The sequence below is a fragment of the Penaeus monodon genome, chromosome 3 (genome assembly GCF_015228065.2).
Source record: "Penaeus monodon isolate SGIC_2016 chromosome 3, NSTDA_Pmon_1, whole genome shotgun sequence".
Taxonomy (NCBI): domain Eukaryota; kingdom Metazoa; phylum Arthropoda; class Malacostraca; order Decapoda; family Penaeidae; genus Penaeus; species Penaeus monodon.
Window position 1 is genome coordinate 62022042 of NC_051388.1, and position 7500 is coordinate 62029541.

The 7500-nt window shown below is 40.2% G+C and overlaps 1 long non-coding RNA gene across 1 annotated transcript in view; it reads right to left on the minus strand.

Moving 5' to 3' along the window:
* LOC119597818 overlaps positions 1 to 7500 on the minus strand; it is a 56212-nt gene that overhangs the window by 131 nt on the left and 48581 nt on the right. Inside the window, exons 3-4 of the long non-coding RNA XR_005230879.1 lie at positions 491 to 598; positions 1 to 162 (exon numbers count right to left, since the gene is read on the minus strand). The exon at positions 1 to 162 is cut by the window's left edge and continues 131 nt beyond it. This is a non-coding gene — a long non-coding RNA (uncharacterized LOC119597818). The remainder of the gene's footprint in view (positions 163 to 490; positions 599 to 7500) is intronic.

The window sequence follows — 7500 nt, forward strand, 5'->3', positions numbered from 1 at the left end:
CCCGCAGGATCACAAACCTGTTAGATATGACACTACGCAATAGACAATGTTGTACCTAGTCAGTTCATCCTCCAAATGGTTTTAGCGTCGATGAGGAGTGAAAACAGCGGTGGCGGAGTATCAGGAAACAGAATGTCAGTGCAAGAGATAAACACACTGGATCTGCAAGGAGAAATCGAGACGTTACGGTGAGTAGTTTGAGACGATTTACCTGTGCATATCCATCTGTCTATCTATATCTATCTGTCTGTCTGCCAGTCTATTAAACTATCTGCCAGTCTATCTATTTATCTATCTGCCAATCTGTCTATTTATCTATCTGCCAATGCATCTATTCATCTATCTATGTATACTTGTAGGTATGTATGTGTGCATGTATTTATATCACCACCGTCTCTTGGTGCATGCATATAAACCAAGGACCGGCGCAGTAATCACCGCGCAGCAATGACCTTCTTAATCTGCTTGAATTCTCCCCAGATTTCCTTACCGGGCAACGGCTTCTCCCACGCCTTGCTTGCGCTCCGCTTTCGTAAGCCTCTTTAACCCCCACCACTGACCTTGGCCTTCTCGGAGGGTTTCCTCGCGATGAGCAGATCTGTTTGGAAGGAGACATTTGTAGAGTATAGGCTCTAGAGTAAGAGGGACGGGCGCGAGAGCATCTACTCGGGTCTTTGATTATCGGCCGTGAATCCGCTGGTTTCGTTGTCGACGACTCGCCGTCCTAAAAGGTTGCAACATAGCCAGTGAAATAGACGTTAGATTCGTCTTGTTTCTTGTTAATCAGTCCTTGTACGGGTATCATCCTCTCGACAACGACGCAGATGCATCCACCCTCCCAGCCTCATTTGGTATCTCGGCTCATTCTGACGTGGATGTCCCTGCGCACGAGATGAGCTTGGTTGACGGCTTTCGAGGCAGGCCGAGGGGCCAAGGGGCCCTGCTGTGTCTTTGAAGCGCTTGAGGGCAAAGAACTCGCCCCAAATTTTGCTCAAGTGAACAAGTCTTGTTCCGCTACAATGGCCATTTCCGACGAACTTCAAATGCTACAATGGCGGACTTCACTTAACTTCATAAACCTGGATACTTTCCGGATGTCAAAATAAGTCTGTTCACGAGGCTGCAACTTCTAAGAAGGGCTTCCGTCTCCAACTATCGGGCTATTGTTGTCTCTATCACACTTTTTGTAGGTCGTTGTGTGAGAGATCCCTATACCCTGTTGTAAACTATTCTATGATCGTTTACGTCATTTCTTGCTTCTTTATATTTGCTATTTTTTTGTACTCAGTGCTTAAAGAAATTGAACCACAGAGCGACCATCAATGTGTGTCAGTCCGCGTATGTTAACGACTTATTAGCATTTTGTACACGAAGAACTGTTACAGGGCCTGAGGTCAATGCACGCACTTAACAAACTGACAAGTTAAGTTACAAAGGTCATCAGCTACGTTATCAAAACAAGAAGAGAGAATTCATTGAGAGTTTATCACGGCAATTATAAATGAGCTCGATTGATTACAACAAGCCCAAGTGTCGTCTAGAGTCTCTGTCTAAAACCTTTCCGTTGAAAATTATATATAGGAAACGTGATCACTGGACAACAGGCATCACCCACGAATCTTTCCTAGAGTAGTTGGCAGTTAGTCTGAGTCTTACAGTGATTAAGGTTCATATGCATTGAGGACTCCGAGAGCGGTAGCAGCTAAATGGCTAAGAATCCCTCTCTTCATCTCGCTAACTAAATACACAGACTCACACATTTATATTGTCTATATATATCTATCTTTCTATCTATATATCTATATCAATATATCTATACCTATATATCTATATCTATATATCTATATCTGTCTATATATCTATACATCTATATCTATATCTATCTATCTATATATACATAAAAATAATTCATCTATATATTTATATCAAACTATCTATCTATCTATTCATCTATATAACTATATCTGTATCTATCTATCTATATTTATAAATAATAGTAAACATACACATATATGCGCGCGTGTGTGTCTGTCGGTGCTTGTATCCAAGAATTGTTTTCATGTACTGTATTATGGAAGTACGTGCCTGTGAATATATGTATTTGTATGATGTCTGCGTGTGCGTGCGTTTGTATGTGTATATATGTGTGTATACATATGTGTGTGTGTATATTTGTGTGTGTTGTATATATGTATATATATGTATATATATATATATATATATATATATATATATATATATATATATATATATATATATATGTGTGTGTGTGTGTGTGTGTGTGTGTGTGTGTGTGTGTGTGTGTGTGTGTGTGTGTGTGTGTGTGTGTGTGTGTGTGTGTGTGTGTGTGGATGCTTATATATATTATAGAGCTTGTAAAACAAGATAAACATATATATATATATATATATATATATATATATATATATATATATATATATATATATATATATATATATATATATATTATAGAGCTTGTAAAACAAGATAAAAAAAAAGAAAAAATTGGCAGCTGCACTGCCACTCCGCTCTAGGCACTGGAGATAAGCTGGACCGAGAGAAGCGAACGAATAAAACTGACGTATCACGTTCAGCTAAATTCACTTACCCTGAGCACCGCAGAATTTACATGGGTTGCAGTGCTTATCGACTTATTGCAAACTGCGACTGCGAGAGGAAGGGAGGGAAGGGAGGGAAGGGAGGGAAGGTAGGGCTAGAGGGAGGGAGGGAAGGGAGGGAGGAAAAAGAGAAGAGAAGAGAGAGAGAGAAGAAGAGAGAGAGAGAGAGTAGAGAGAGAGAGAGAAGGAGAGAGGAGAGATAGAAGAGAGAGAGAGAGAGAAGAGAGAGAGGAGAGAGGAGAGAGAGAGAGAGAGAAGAGAGACAGAGAGATTAAATGAGAGAGAGAGAGAGAGAGAGAGAGAGAGAGAGAGAGAGAGAGAGAGAGAAGAGAGAGAGAGAGATAGAGAGAGAGAGAGAGAGAGAGAGAGTAAAAGAGAGAAAGATATCGAGAGAGGGAAAGATATCGAGAGAGGGAAAAATATCGAAAGAAAGATATCAAGAGAGAGAGAAAGAGAGTAAAAGAGAGAAAGAGACAGAGAGAGACCCTCAAACTAAGCCGACGTAGAACACCTGGTGCTGTACATTCCTTCGGGTAACCTGTTCTAGCTCTCGGTCGCTATTTTTATGAATGGCGAGGATAAAGAGGCGGGTTTCAGGAAGGTCCCTCCCCTTATACGCTGCGACGGGGAGCGCGCCGTAAAACCTTAGACGAGGGAGAAAGAGGGGGAGGATAAGGGGGAAAGAGGAGGGGAGGATAAGGAAAGAAGAGGAGAGAGAAAGAGGGGGAGGATAATGGAGAGAGAGGAGGGGAGGATAAGGAAGGAAGAGGAGGGGAGAGGAAGAAGAAAGAGGAAGGAAGGATAAGGGAGAAAGAGGAGGGGAGAAGAAGGAGAAAGAGGGAAGAAGGATAAGGGATAAAGAGGGGGAGGACAAGGGACAAGAAAGAAAAAAAAATACTTAAAAACATAACAGAGACAAGAATAACAAAAACAATTAAAAAAACACGACCACTAATAACTAATAATAATAACACACACACACACACACACATACACACACACACACACACACACACACACACACACACACACACACACACACACATACACACACACACACAGACACACACACACACAGACACACACACACACACACACACACACACACACACACACACACACACACACACACACACACACACACACACACACACACACACACACACACCACGACCTGGACGAGACGGTGACCAGAGAACTGTGCGCGTGAGAGATTAACTTTGACCGAACGAGAAATTACGAGTCACGGTCGAGTATTTCGAGATGGTGATAATAATAATAATAATAATAATAATAATAATAATAATAATAATAATAATAATAATAATAATAATTATAATAATAATAATAATGATAATAATAATAATAATAATAATAAAATTGACTTGACTAGATGTTTTAATTTGTAATTGTTCTGCATATTTTTGCATATTTTTGTTGGTGTTCTATTACCTCAAACTTCAATCACCATAGGTCGCTGGTAGTGAGTGACCCGGTGTTTGATTTTAATTAGCAAATTTAAAGAAACTTTTTCAATAACAACAACAACAACAACAATAATAATAATAATAATAATAATAATAATAATAATAATAATAATAATAATAATAATAATAATAATAATAATAATAATAACAGTAATAATAATAATAATAATAATAATAATAATAATGATTACTACTACTATTATTAATTAACATTGCTCATAATAATGATGGTAATAATAAAGAGCGGTTAGGATATACACACATTTCGCCTTAAAAAAAAACTCTCGTACTTTTAGGAGCAACGGCGGGGGAGGGAGGGGGAGGGGAGGGAGAAAGGGGGGGAGAGATAGGCAGGAGTGTGGGTGGGAGGATAATGGAAAAAGGGGAGATAGGGAAGAAGAGGGCGAGGAGAAAGAGGAGGGGAGGGGAAGGGAGAAAGAGGTGGAGAGAGAGAGATGGTGATGGAGGAGGGAAGGGGAAGGGGAAAGAGGGGAGAATGTGGGAGAAAGAGGAGGAGAGAGAGAGAGGGAGAAGAGGGAAGGAAATGGGGAAGAAGAAGGGGAAGAGAAAGAGGAGGGGGGGTAAGGGAGAAAGAGGAGGGAGATAGATAGAAGAGAGGAGGGGAAGAGGAAAGGGGCGGGAATAAGGGAGAAAGAGGATGGGAGGATAACGGAGAAGGAAGAGGAGAGAGGAAAGAGAAAGAGGAGGGATGAATTAGAGAGAAAGAGGAGAATAAGGGAGACAGAAGAGGTGAGAATAAGGAGAAAGAAGAAGGGGGGGGGTAAGGGAGAGAGATGAGGAGAGGATAAGGACAAAGAGGAGAAGGAGAGAGAGGAGGAGGAGGAGAAAAGATAAAAAGAGAGGAGAAGGAGAGGCAAGAAGAGAGGAAGCAAAAGTAAATAGAGAGAGGGGAAGGAGAGACGAGAAGAAAATGAAGGAGAAACAGAAGGAGAATGAATAGGACAGAAGAGAGAGAGGAGAAAGAGAGAAGGAGGAGGAGGTGAGAAATAAAGGAAGAGGGAGGAAAAGGGAAGGGAACGGAAGGGAAGAAAGATAAAGGAAAGAAAGAAACAAAGAAAAAACAACAACAAAAAACAACAACAACAACAGAAGTTGGAGGAACACGAAAAAGAAAGAGAAAAGAGAGAGAGATGGGAGGAGGGGGGGGGGGAGAAACAGTGAACAGGAAGAGTGGGCGGTGGGGCGTGAGGGCGTGATAGGGGCCCAGCAACGCCACAACAAACAAACACATACACACACATACGCACACACACACAAACACACACACACAAACACACACACACACACACACACACACACACACACACACACACACACACACACACACACACACACACACACACACACACACACACACACACATCCGAGGTCCCCTGAAGCCTGCCTTGTGCCGCTGTGCATATTTGGTCACACTGATGACGCCCCTTTTGCCTTCGGGTGGGGGGGTGGAGAGGTATATTGAGGGGGGAGGGGGGGGAAGGCGATAGTGTCAATGACCTAGCGAGGTTTAGAAGGTCTCTTTGTTTCCATGTAGCAGAGATAAAGGCTATAATGGTTGAGATAGAGATAGAGATAGGTAGGGAGATAGAGAGGGAAGGGTTGATAGACTGATTGATTGATTGATAGGTAGATAGACATAGGAAAGATAGCGAGAGCGAGAGAGAGAGAGAGAGAGAGAGGAGAGAGAGAGAGAGAGAGAGAGAGAGAGAGAGAGAGAGAGAGAGAGAGAGAGAGAGAGAGAGAGAGAGAGAGAGAGAGAGAGACAGACAGACAAACAGAGAGAGAGAGGGAATAGAGAGAGAGAGAGAGAGAGAGAGAGAGGAGAGAGAGAGAGAGAGAGGGGAGATAGAGAGAGAGAGAGAGAGAGAGAGAGAAGAGAGAGAGAGAGAGAGAGAGAGAGAGAGAGAGAGAGAGAGAGAGAGAGAGAGAGAGAGAGAGAGAGAGAGAGAGAGAGAGAGAGAGAGAAGAGAGAGAGAGAGAGAGAGAGAGAGAGAGACAGACAGACAGACAGAGAGAGACACACAGAGAGACACAGACAGAGAGAGACAGAGAGAGCAAAGGGGAAAACCTTTCCCTACCAAACTTCTGCCATTATTCCATTCAACAATCAGTCTGAAAACTATCCCTTTAAAGAGAGTAAAAAAAATTATACTCGTTAGCAAGTGACATGTAGCTTCGATATTTTAACATTATATAGCCAAAGACCACGGGGGTTCATTTAACTACCATTATAACAAAGATATCCATATAAAACACATTTGCTTGTATGTTTGTAAAGCCTGAAAAGTAGATCGGTGAGACTGGTAAACAAGTAGATTAAATCATTAAGTAACAACAATCACATCATTACGAACCAACAGAGTAATCAAGTAAACAATCAAATGGTTACAAACCGGCGAAGTAATCAAGTAACAACAATCACACAATTACAAACCAACAAATCTAGTATATCACGTCTTGTTCTTTGCTCCGGAGTGAAAACCTCAAGAGACATCTCAGATTATTATTAGAAAGAAAAGAAAAAGAAAAAAAGAGAGAAAAAAAATCTTTACAATTTTTTTTCCGTCCAAAAATAAACTGAAATCAATGATGCAATGAGTCAGATGTACGTACCTTGGGAACTGAAGTTGTGATTTTGCATTTCGTTAAGAATATTTGCGTTCTTATCTTTTGTTGCATACGTTCTTGTTTTCTTCTTCTGCCTCTCGCCCTTACGTTTTATTGAATTGATTCTTATTTCGTTTTGAGTTTTATTGCATTTCTTTTCTTTTATTGTATTATTTCCTCACCTGTAAGTGTCTTGAACTAGGTAAGGGTAACCGGAAGATTATTCTTTATGAACAAGTTTACAGAGTAGATTGTACAATTTTGTATGGGATTTGCATGCCCCGGGGAAATCCTTTCTCTGTCTCTGTCTCTGTCTCTGTCTCTGTCTCTCTCTCTTGCTTTTCCTTCAACTTTTCTTTCTCTTTTGTCTCTCCTAAATTCCCCTCTTCCCAAAAATTCACCAATTTCTATTACACAAGAATACACTCTAACTAACTAACTAACTAACTAACTAACTAACTAAGTAACTAAAGAAAAAAAAAAAAAAAAAAAAAAAAAAAAAAAAAATATATATATATATATATATATATATATATATATATATATATATATATATATATATATATATATATATATATATATATATACGTAATTCCTTTCGTGTTTGCTTATGCGCTACGCCTTTTCTTTATCAATGCATAGTCACGCACCTTCCGTTTTTGTAATTTTCTCTCTTTGTTTCTCTGTTTGTTTTTATGTTTACTGTATATGTATGTTCCTGTCAGCTTATCGACGTATTTTTGTCACTCCGTCTGTCTGTCAATGCA